The following is a 13,043-nucleotide window of genomic DNA, read 5'->3' as shown; positions in this document are numbered from 1 at the left end:
GGGCTATGCTAATGCTTCCTTGTTGACCTGACTTGCTGATCCCGTTTCTTTCACTGCACAGTTATTCTCAACTCTCTGAATCATGACTTTACTTTTAACCCTCTAATTGCTTTGTTCTGTTAGCAGCTCTAAGCTCAGTTCCAGTGAAAAATAATGGAATTGGCCAGTTCATAATTTCAGGCCAGGCTACATCGTGTATTATCTACAAGGCTATAGACTAGAGCTGATTTGGCTCAGGTCTACACTGCCAGTTCAAACACTGGCCACACGGAGGCAAAAAATAGCCCATCCTTGCTTCTTTGAGTTAGAAGCTGAGGGCAAGGCAGCTTCATCAAAGAAGGAACGTGAGACAACCAGTGTTGTGGCACTCACTACATTTTCAATTATTTCCTCCTTCTCAAATGGCATGGATCACATTCTGCTGTGTAATAGTAATCCTACATACCACATGTGGCATCTCCTAAAGTTAGGGGTGTGCATTCAAATTCTACGTCTTAGTTATCTCCTTATCTTTCAGCCCATTGACTGTGTGCCTAGAACTTAATAAAGCCACGTTAGGGCAATGTAAAAGGAACATTTACACTAATGACCTGAAGCATATTTTCCCAATTCTGACCACACTTCATTCTGTCCTCATGACTGACTGTCTCTTCTTCTGCTGGTACCTCCTCCTGGCCTCTCCAGCTCCACCCTAGACTGAAAATTCAGTGGGAAGTACAGTGACTCATATATTTACTGCTCTGTTCCCAGAACCTTGCTAGCCCATCCTCGGTGATCTGTGAATGTTAATTGAATGAATAGTAACTGAACATTGGTCCCAGATTCATCACTTTGGCTCCATTTTTATGGTTCTCTGGCTAGACCTTGGTGATATAACAACTTCTGCAGTTTTGTCTATTGATTAGAGTCTTTCCTCACCTTCACTCCTTGCCCTGCCCCAAGGCCATGTTGGGAAGCCTTGGAAAGTACAGTGCATAAAAAAGGGGGGCATGTGCCCTTGCCAGTGTGGCTCCATGTTTGGAGTGTCAGCCTTACACTGAAGTCTTGGATTCAATTCCTGATCCAGGGCCTGTACCTGGGTTACAGGATCGATCCCCAGTGCCTCCCCCCTCCAGAGCAAGTGCAAAAGACAACCAATCAGTGTGTCTCTCTCACATTTATTTTTCTCTCCCCCCCTCTCTCTCTCTCTCTCTCTCTCCCCCTCTCTCTCTCTCTCTCCCCCTCTCTCTCTCTCTTTTTCCCTCCTTTCCTCTCTCTCTAAAATCAATGGAGAAGCCAGGCAGGCATGGCTCAGTGGTTGAGCATTGGTGTCATGGTTCAATGCCTGGTCAGAACACATGCCTGGGCATGTGGGCTCAATCCCCAGTATGGGGTGTGCAGGAGGCAGTCGATCAATGATTCTCCCTCATCATTGATGTTTCTATCTCTCTATCCCTCTCTGAAATTAATAAAAATATTTTCAAAAATAAAATAAAATCAGTGGAGAAAATATCCTTAGGTGACAACTAACAAAACAAACATACAAAAATAGCTTTTAAAAGGGGGGACATGCAATACATTTTTAGCAAACAAATTAGCTTTCTGGAAATGTAACCCACTCCCAGATAGGCCCAGAGCTATTAATATGGCTGTCTGGTTTTCCTCAGCCCCCAATACCATGCATAAGAGAAGAGATATAAGTCCAGCCAGCCGGTGTGGCTCCGTGGTTGAGTGTCGACCTATGAACCAGTAGGCCAAGGTTCCATTCCTAGTCAGGGCACATGCCTAGGTCATAAGCTCAATCCCTAGGGTGGGGTGTGCAGGAGGAAGCTAATCAGTGATTCTCTCTTATTGATGTTTCTCTCTCTCCCCCCTCTCCCTTCCTCTCTGAAATCAATAAAAATATACTTGTAAAAAAGAAAGAAATAAGCCCACTTAATAGTAGTGTAAATGCTACTAATAAAGATAAGAGCTGAATTACAGCCCAATTACATATTTTTTACAGGATGGGGAAATTTTCATATTGCCCTATATTTAAGTATTTATTGTTCAGAGAGGGATCTGGGGCTGATATGGTCTCCATCGCATTTTTCTTCTTTCTTTTACCTATTAATACCCACATTTTGGATAGTTCACAAATCATTAGTATCCCTACCAGAGGAGGAGAAATACAAATAGAAAAGGAACTAAAATTCAAATTTATCAACTGAGTTGTTTGTCCATAACTCTGATAGTTTAGAAAAATAAAGATGGGGATGAAACACTAGCAGAAGAGGTAGGAGGCTGAAATCAGTGATTAGAAGTGAAACGTGAACCCTGACCTACGGAATTCCTTTATAGTATTTTCTGGATGCTAGAGGGATTTTTGTGTCAGGAGACAGATTCAATAAAATAACTTTTATTTAAATATCAGTATCAGCTTATATAACATTCTCCCTGCCATCTCAAATTGATTATTGACTATCCTCTGTTGATGATTGAGGAATGATAACAATTTAATTAACTTTTTTTACATTGAAGATAACCACATTGCTCTAATTCAAGTGTGCCTATATAAGCTAGCCAGGAGGTGTGCGGCTGCAATGTAGATTTTGAAGAATACGCAAGCCAGCGCTATGGTTCAAAGAAAATGACAATATAAAACATCATTTTCGCTCCTATTTGATTATTATTATTTTCTTAATCCTCACTGCAGGATATTTTTCCATTGATTTCTTAGAGAGAGTGGAAAAGAGAGGGAAAGACAGAGAGAAATACTGATGTGAGAGAAACACCCCAATTGGTTGCCTCCTGCACGAGCCCTGACCAAGGCCTAGGTTAGGGAGGAGATTCTGCAACCCAGGTACATGCCCTTGATCAGAATCGAACCCAGGACTCTTCAGTCCGCAGGCCAACACTACCCATTGAGCCAAACTGGCTAGGGCAATTTTTACTCCTGTTTGAGAAGATTTAATCCTATTATATGCAAAACATCTTTTTGTCTTTTGCTCTACACTTACTATATTAGACTGAAAATGGAAGTCAAAGAAAATCAGTAAAGATTAGTTGCCTGAATTAGAGCAACATAAATGACCAATATCATCCAGATGGATGGAAAGACTAATCATAAATTTTAAAATACAGATCAGTTGTTAGACATGTTAATTTTTTCTTCTTCCTAGTTCTTCCTATTTTTGTGTCCTTATTTGCTATGACTTAAAGTTTAATACCAACTGAGCTACCCACCCAGGCTAAAATATATTTAAAAAAAAAAAAAAAGCAAAACAGACCACTACTAAAGTCATAGCAGTCTGAGATATTTTTTTTAAAGATATTCACAGAAAAAGTAAGAAAGCCAAATTTGGACTTATTTTTCTGTTTGGTAGCCATTCCAACTGCACTACCTAGGTTAGTATCCATTTTTTAGTAATTTTACTGGCTCTTGTTTTCCCAAGTTTTAATGTTGATTTTTTTGTCTTTCTCTCCAATAGAGTTAAATTCCAGTTTTACCTACTTAGAAAAGTGAGATCATCATAATAAGCACTGTGAGGAAATGTCAAGTTCATTTAGACAAATATCTATCCCTCACTGAGTTTACATTTTAATAAGAATAAGAAAATGCCTGGCCACTGTGGCTCAGTGATTGAGTGCCGACCTATGAAGTAGGAGGTCATGGTTTGATTTCCAGTCAGGGCATGTGCCCAGGTTGCATGCTCAATCCTGGGTTGTGCAGGAGGCAGCCGATCAATGATTCTCTCTCATCATTAATGCTTCTCTCTCTCTCTCTCTTCTTCTCCCTTCCTTTCTGAAATCAATCAAGACATTTTTTTTTTAAAAAAAGAATATGTTATAGCTTAAATAACTAGAAAGTAAGATAGAAATAGATCCTTGGGGAAGAGTGGTGTACATACAGGGCCAAAATTCAGAAAACAGATATGAATCCTGGATTGGGAGATTAAAGTAGACATAGAGAAAGAGCTGAGCCTTAAAATATAGGTGGGGTTTCTATACACTGGGATAGGAAAATGGCCAGATATAACTGTATGAGACAATCAAGTTTAGTAACTGATCGCAATTCTTATGTTTCCTCTCTCCTCAAGCCTTGATGACCTCATACTTATTTGGGAAAGTGTGGTGTGGCTTATTCAATATTGAGCTTGATATCCAGCAATGCCTTTATGGTGATGGTGGATGCAGGAATATACCATCAAGAGCTGTTACTCACAGCAGTGTTGACACATGTACGCATCTCCACCTTCACTGGCTTATTATGTGGGAACACATTGATATGCCAATAAATGGTCCACATAGCATGACAGCTTCTCTAAATAAAGAATGTACCTTATATTCTATTCACAACAGGAATTGCAAAATGAGAATTGTATTCTCTTTTTTTTTTGTCATAGAAAGGTCTTTTAACTTTCACTTAGCCTTCTGAGTAGCATGCAGTTGTTGGTGGAGGCTGTAATGTTAGAAAGATAAAGAAGGAATGATCACACAAAAGGTAGGTTTTTATTAAAATAATTTCAATAATTTGTTAAATACTTTTAAGGTGGCTAATATTTTCTGTCAATTTGATTACCTAAAGTGCTTTAATTAGTCCTATAAATTTTAGAACCAGATTTTGAGTCCCACTATCTGGCAGTGATGTGAATGAGAATCTATGTACATAAAAGCCTAATATGCAAATTTTCCCCTCAAGAGTTCGATCACTTGCTATTTTTTTTTAATATATTTTATTGATTTTTTACAGAGAGGAAGGGAGAGAGATAGAGAGTTAGAAACATCAATGAGAGAGAAACATCGATCAGCTTCCTCCTGCACATCTCCTACTGGGGATGTGCCCACAACCCAGGTACATGCCCTTGACCGGAATCGAACCCGGGACCTTTCAGTCCGCAGGCCGACGCTCTGTCCACTGAGCCAAACCAACTTCAGCACGATCACTTGCTATTACGTGCACTGACCACCACGGGGTGGTGCGGAATGAAGGAAGGCCCTGGTCAGTGGCCAGCAGCTGGAAGCTACGGAAAAAAAGGCTCCAGCCCAGCTGGCAGCCAGAAGGCCCCTATTGTCCCTGATTGCTGATGAGGCCTAGTGACCCTACCCATGCACAAATTTCGTACACCGGGCCTCTAGTATTTCTATAATTCTTTCTAATCAAGATATAAAACCCAGAAACCCTAAAGAAAAAGACTGACACATTTGATTACATAAAACCACAATACTTTTATATGAAAAGATACTATAAACAAAGGTAAACTGGAAGAAAGTACTTTCAACATTTATGATAGAGGGTAAATATCAATTTATATAGGAAGTCTTACAAGTTATTTTTAAGTAACATTACCACCAGTAAGCACCTAAAACTATTCCCATTACTACTAATCAATTCCAATTTAAACAACAAGAAATTAATTTACTTATAAGACAAGCCAAGATTTAAAAGAATGATAATATCCAATGTTGGTGAATGTAAGGGAAAATTAGCACAATCATGCACTTTTATGCATGTATAATTTTTTTTAATTCAACAGGAAAACAGAAGAGAGAGATAGAAACATCAATGATGAGAAAGAATCATCAATTGGTTGCCTGCCACCCACTTGAACAGATCCCGCAACCTGAGCATGTACCCTGACCAGAAATCGAACCATGACCTCCTGGTTTATAGGTCAGCACTCAACTACTGAGCCATAGAGGCCAAGCCAAGTATAATTTATCACAACACTTCAACAAGCTATTTAGTAATATTTCTCAAAATAAGTACACAACTGCTTTGACCCAGCAGATTTTATCCTACATTAATACAGAAACATATGAAACATAAATATAAACATCTTAAGAGTGTTTGTCATTGCAAAAAATTAGAAATAACCAAAAAAAATTTTCAATGAAATTGCTTAAATACATTTCCATAAATTTTACAATAAGCATGTATCCATTTTGTAATTTCAACAAAAACTTTAAGTGTGAAAGGGTAAGAGGAAAGAGAAAACTTGTTTAAAATGTTAAATTGTGAAATTAACTTTACCCTAAATGACACAGACAATACCGGCAGTGCAGCTTCCTGAATCTTAACATTCTTCCATATTTCCTGGTTTTCACTTCATCTATTATAAATGATTTACATTCTTATTTTAGACCAATAACATTTTATCATCTCCATCATCTCTTCTTGCATCAGCTCTTTTTTTTTTTTTTCAATTCTTGGCAGCACTGCCTTCTTCTCCCTCTTTATAATCCAACTTTATTTAGATTGTTTTGATTCAACAAACAGTTAAGAATGATTGGAACAACTGCTATAATGAGGATTTAGACTCCTGACTGAGCCACAATTCCTATTTAAACCAGGCAGTAGCTCAATTTTTTTTAGTTTATCTGTTTGATTTTACTGACTCTGAGACTCTGTTCACTTCTTAACTCTGCTTCCTCTTCATTTTATTGCTTCTTCCTTCCTGCTCTCTTCTATCCTCAAAACCTCCCTACCATATGATCATTAGCACAATTTTCCTCATCCACCCGGCTGCAGCCTAGTCTAAAGCAAGAAGAGAACACAGTGACTGGAGGGGGAAAACATCATCTACGGGCAGAACTTAGTCTTGGGTATGTTGCCTTCTGCATAAAGAAACTTCTCTGCCTTGATCATTATCTTATGCTAATTTTTTGAAACATCCTGTTGCTTTTCGTTGTACCATCAGGATCTCATTATCAATAACTCCTTGTCCCCATGCACATTTCATCTCTTCAGTCATTCAGGAATTTACGTCAGTCTAATTGTTACCCTTGTCTCATTTCTGCTTTCACTCATTCCTTTAGCAGTGCTAGCAACATGCACAGTCAAGAAATGGACACTTTAGAGGTGAAGGGATTAATAAAATAAAATGAAAACAATTTACAGATGCAAACAGCAGTATGATGATTACCAGAGAGAAAGGGGGTGGGAGGTAGAAGAAGAGAAAGGGGAATAAATAGTGACAGAAGGAAACTTGACTTTGGGTGATGAACACACCATACAATATACAGATAATGTATTATAGAAATGTACACCTGAAGCCTATCCTATACAATAAAGGCTAATATGCAAATTGTCCCCTCGACTGGGAGTTCAACCAGGAGTTTGACCAGGGGGTGGGGCCAGCTGGCCAACTGCCTGTGGTCTCTCCTCCTGGCCAGTGGCCCCCATCAGTCCCCCCACACCCATGTCACCCCAATAAAGTTAAAAAAGAATTAAATAAATAAAATCAGCATGAGACAAATCTTCAAAAATAAAAGAAAGATATTGACTTTTCAATGTGTTGAGTGATAATTCAAAATTCTTTTTTAACATTTACAACTGAGGTAAGTGTTGTTATTGCTTTCCAATAGCATGTAAAGGGTGAGATAGAATGGATATATCATGACAAATGAACTAAGATCATGAAAGATAAAAAAGATTTACTTGTTAGCTCTTAATATTTAGAAGTCAAAAAAAGTCAGATCTGCTATTGAGACATTATACCTGTGAGTTTGCAAAAGGAGCTTAGTTGATATTGTAAAGAGATGTTATTTCAGCCCTTTGAAATGTAAAATTTGCTTAGAGAAACACCACAGTCTTAACAGGTTTCTTCACCTCTTGACTATTACTCATCCACCCTCTCCTTTCTAGAGAGATCTACCTAATAGTATGTTTTCTCCAAATTCTAAATACCTTAGTGTGGCATCCATCCACAGTCTTTCCTCCTGTCATTCTCTCACCTTGCATCCATCCCATTGCCTTAGTGACTCATGGGTATTCCCTGATATCATTCACTATGATAGACCACGCTAGCCCCATTGTCTGAAATCTTTTTGCCACCCAGCTGCACAACCACTTTCCTCTGCCAGCTGTTGTCTCAGCTCCAGAGTCACCACTCCATGTATGTGCCTAACTCCCTAAGCAAGCATAGAGCATAGGCACTCATTTCTCTTCTCCTCTGTCTTTACACATACCTCCATTATAGTGTGCATGCACACACACACACATACACACACATTATACATTTCTACTGGTACATATTATTGTAAATTTGTTGTTTAATATATCTAGTTCCTCACTATATTGTACTTTTCTGTGAGCAGAAACCATATCTTTTCATCTCTATGACCTCAGCATCTAGACTGGCACCTGGCATTCAGAAGGGGCCTATATCAGTGAGGGTTCTTGCTTGTAGGCCACTAAAATCAAGCATGGTTAGCTTATGAGAAGTCTGGATAGAGAAATGGGCTCAGAAAAAGGGCAGGAACCAAAGGATTGGGTCTGCAGAACCCAAAGAAAAGCCACATCATAGTAACAGTTTAGTTACCTTGCTACCACAGGTCTGTGCCTCCATCCCTGCTGACATCACTGTGTGGCCATGTGGTGCTGACATCACTAGACTTTAAATACTTTCTAATTATTTCTAGCTTCTTCTTTCACTGCCCCACACTGAAAATTCTGGGGGCAACCTCCAGATAGCTGAGCCTAGTTAATGAATTATAGGTAATGATGATAGGGAGAGTGAGAAGAAATAAAGAAATAGACTTCACATTTCACCAATCTATGCCATGGATAAGCCCCCAACAGTAAGAAAAATTATACACTGAGAAGAAAAAAATTTTAATGCTCATGACAGTTACCAAATATTAATCATGTCGCCACCCACTACAATAATGAACAGAATATATGTAAGGTGAACTTAATAATTTTGAATCCAACTTTAAGAACAATAAAATGAATTTTATTACCTCTGCTTATTACAGAATTGTGTAACAGAAATAAATTTCAGTAGGCAAATCTATTTGGGCAACTTTTAAAAATAACCTGGACTATCAAAAGATTTTTTAGGAAGGGAAAAAGCAAAGAGAAATCTTGGCCTAAAACATATTAACCCAACTCAACTACTGATTGCATGAAAGCAATCACAGAAATTGCCTACAAGAGAAATGAGCATGTTCTTTATTTAAATGTTATCTACTTAAATGTCTACTAATCAATTATAAAAAAAACTAGAGGCCCAGTACACAAAATTCATTCACTGGGGGAAGTGTCCCTCAGCCCAACTTGCACCCTCTCCAATAAGGGACCCCTCATGGGATGTCCAACTGCCAGTTTAGGCCCAATCCCACCAGCAGTCGGACATCCCTCTCACAATCTGGGACTTCTGGCTTCTAACCACTTGCCTGCCTGCCTGCCTGCCTGATTGCCCCTAACCACTTCTGCCTGCCAGCCTGATCACCTCCTAACTGCTCCCCTGCTGGCCTGATTAACACCTAACTGATCCCCTGCCAGCCTGATCTTGCCCCGCTATTCTGAATTTAAGCACCGTCTAAGCAGACAGGGCAACTAGATTCTTAGAACATGCAGCATAAACTTCCTTCTGTGGCTCATGGTCTGGTTCTCTGCTATGTGGGGAGGACTTGGCTAATTATTACAAACTAGAGGCCCAGTACACAAAATTCATTCACTGGGGGAAGTGTCCCTCAGCCCAACTTGCACCCTCTCCAATAAGGGACCCCTCATGGGATGTCCAACTGCCAGTTTAGGCCCAATCCCACCAGCAGTCGGACATCCCTCTCACAATCTGGGACTTCTGGCTTCTAACCACTTGCCTGCCTGCCTGCCTGATTGCCCCTAACCACTTCTGCCTGCCAGCCTGATCACCTCCTAACTGCTCCCCTGCTGGCCTGATTAACACCTAACTGATCCCCTGCCAGCCTGCTCTTGCCCCGAACTTCCCTCCCCTGCAGGCCTGGTCCCTCCCAACTGCCCTCCCCTGCTGGCCTGGTTATCCCAACTGCCCTCCCCTGCCGGCCTTATCTCACTCCCAACAGCCCTCACTGCCAGCCTGATCTTGCCCCCAACTGCTCTCCCCTGCCAGCCTGATTGCCCCCAACTGATCTTGCCCCTAACTGCCCTCCTCTGACAGCCAATTTAGTTCTGATTGGTTAGTTTCTATGCCAGTCAGCATCAAAAGCTCTGCCTCCTAGGCAGCCATTGGCTCCTCACAGTTAACCCAGATTTGGTTCTGATTGGTCAGTTTCTATGCCAGTCAGTGTCTCTGGGCCTATCAATGGGGCCTGATCAGAAAAGCAGTGCTGATCCGCAGGCCTGGTGGAGACCTGGAGAGAAATGGAAGCACAGCTGTTGACCAGGCCCGAAGCTAAAGAGAGAGGCAAGTGCTGATTAACAGCTGCCACAGAGGCTACAGATCAGCCCCCGCTTCTCTCTTCAGTCCTCTCTCTAGGCCTAATTTGCAGCCCCCTCAGCAGTCAATGCTGGGTCACCATGCCTGCTGACTGCAGGACTGACTTCTGATTACTTGAGCCTCACTGTCATTGTGGATTTGACGGACTGAGGGTTTTTATATATTAGGATGTCTGATGTACATAAAAAATTATGAGCCATTGGACAGGGCAGGAATCCTATCTAATAAAGAGGGAATATGCTAATTGACCCTCACACCATCGCAAAGATAGCAGCACCCACAGTCAATAAGGAGGGAATATGCTAATTGACTGCCCCACCCTCAAAGATGGCAGTGCCCACAGCCAATAAGGAGGACTCCTGGACTGTGAGAGGGGGCAGGCCGGGCTGAGGGACCACCCCCCTCCAGTGCATGAATTTTCATGCACCGGGCCTCTAGTGTTGAACATAACTAAACACATAAAAAGAGACACATTTGAAAATAAAACCCTCTAAATCTAGAACTGTATACACAGTGAAACTGAGACTGATAAATGTGTTGCCAGCAGTTCACACTAAAGGAAATTCTAGAGAAAGTCTTTCAGACTGCAGGGATATTATCTTAGAAGGAAGACTGAATATGCAGAAAGAAATAAAAAGCACCAAAAAGTAAATATGTAAGTTAATATAAAAATATTTTAAATTTATTTTAAAATAGTTGAATGTTTAAAGTAATAATGTTGATGTATTATTGGCTTTTATACATAGAACATTAAAGCATATGTCAAAAAAAAGCACAAAGTAGCCCTAGCCAGTTTGGCTCAGTGGATAGAGCATCAGCCTGCAAACTAAAGGGTCCAAGGTTCGATTCCAGTCAAGGGCACATGCTCAGGTTGCAGGCTCTATCCCCAGGAGGGGGCATTCAGGAGGCAGCTGACCAATGATTCTCTCATATCATCTTTCTTCTTCTCCCTTCCTCTCTGAAATCAATAAAAATATGTGTATTTTTTAAAAGCACAAAGTATCGGAATTGGCATGAACAGCAATCCATATAAGTTCTTACATTACTATTGAAATAGTGTACTATGAATTTTGAGCTTTACTATGAAATTTTAATTGTATATATTACAAATGCTTCTACTAACCTATAAAATTATTGCAAAGGATAATCCAATAGGAAAGCTATACTACAATAAAAATATACTCAATTCAAAATGGGAAGGAAAGAACATAAGGACAAAAACACACACACAACCAAGTGGAACAAATAGAAAACAAAATAGCAAGACAATATGCTTATACCAATATTGAGTAATTGCATTAAATATAAATGGACTAAACATTCCAATTAAAAGATCATCAGACTGCATAAAAAATAAGACCTAGTTATATGCTATTTGCAAAAGACATAATTTAAATGGAATGTCATAGATAATGAGAAAATTACAGCAAGGAAATATGTATACCATGCAAACCCTGACTTTAAAAAAAAGCTATTGTAAAAAAATTAGCTACTTGGTTACATTAATGTTAAGTAAAGTAGGCTTTATAAATGCATAAAATGTCCTTATTCTGGAAAATGATGCCTGAAAGGACTTTGATCCACAAGGATGTCAAATAAATGTCTGGTTTCAAGGCTTTTAAAGACAAGATACAATATGGAATCTAAGTAACAAAATAAACTGATGAACGGAGTGGATCCAGAGACATGGGAGCATTGAACAGAGTGTGGAATCTCAGAGGGAAGTCAGGAGAGGGTGGGTGAGTCGGGGGTAATCAGTCAAAGACCCTGTATGCATATATACATAACCCATGGATATAGACAATAGAGTGCTAAAGGCCTGAGGTGGGGGGAGGGGGCTAGGGAGGGCCAATGGGGTGGGGAGGAAAAATATGTAATACTTTCAACAATAAAGAACTATTTAAAAAAATAAAGACAAGATACAGTCTTGCTTGGGGGCAATGTTGTGGGCTACAAATTGAAACCCTTTGTGATCTGGCACAGTGAGAACCCCGGGGCCTTCAGGCATATCAATCAGCACACGCTGCCATCCTACTGCAGGAGCAATAAGAAGTCATAGGTGATCAAGCTCTTTTTTCCAAGATGCCCTCCTGAATTGCTATGCCAGCAAAATGGAGAAGTACTTTTTGGAGAATAGCATACCTTTCAAGATTTTGCTCATTGTTGATAATGCTCCCAGACATCCTCCTTCCATTAGTGATCTTTACCTCAGTAACAAGTGGTTTTACTCCCTCCTAGCACCACCAATTTGAACCAACAGTTCAAGGAGCTCTATCACCTTTTAAGGCCTACTACCTGAAGAGGCCCTTTGTCCAAGCTATTGATGACACTGAGAAGATGCTGATGTAATTCTGGGAGGACTACAACATCTATGACTGCCTCGGGGACCTTGTTTGGGCCCGGAGTGATGCCACCAAAGACCGTAGGAGTGGCATCTGGATGAAGACACTCAAGAGGTTTGTCCATGGCTTCAAAGTAGTTGCCCAGGATGAGAGGACTGCAAAAATGAACAGGCTTGTGATTCTGGTGGCAAACAGCTCTCACCTGGGTGTGGAGGAGGGTGACTTAATGAGGTGTTGCTGGAACTGGAAGAGGAATGCACGGTTGAAGAAGAGGCAAGATGGAAGGAAACTTCAGGAGAAGAAGACCCAAGAACACTCACAGTGAAAGGGTGAGCAGAAGCTTTTTCAGATCTCAAAAGCTCCTTCAAACTGTGAAAACATGGACCCCAACACCAAAGGGGGAGAGAAATTAATAGAGAGAAATGTTCATGTTGGATTATCTGCTTACAAACTAATATATGATAAAAAAAAAAAAAGTAAAATCAAGCCACCCAGCATGGACATATTTGTGAAAAGAGGGACACCTTCTTGAGAAGAT

The 13,043-nt window shown here is 40.2% G+C and overlaps 1 long non-coding RNA gene across 1 annotated transcript in view; it reads left to right on the top strand.

Moving 5' to 3' along the window:
* Positions 1–4,064: 4,064 nt before the first annotated feature.
* Positions 4,065–13,043, top strand: part of LOC107181666 — a 28,333-nt gene continuing 19,354 nt past the window's right edge. The window contains exon 1 of the long non-coding RNA XR_001512356.1: positions 4,065–4,199. This is a non-coding gene — a long non-coding RNA (uncharacterized LOC107181666). The remainder of the gene's footprint in view (positions 4,200–13,043) is intronic.

Source organism: Myotis davidii, unplaced genomic scaffold (assembly GCF_000327345.1).
Source record: "Myotis davidii unplaced genomic scaffold, ASM32734v1 scaffold967, whole genome shotgun sequence".
NCBI lineage: Eukaryota > Metazoa > Chordata > Mammalia > Chiroptera > Vespertilionidae > Myotis > Myotis davidii.
Note: the sequence above shows the minus strand (reverse complement) of the source record. Positions and strands in the feature narration are given on the sequence as shown.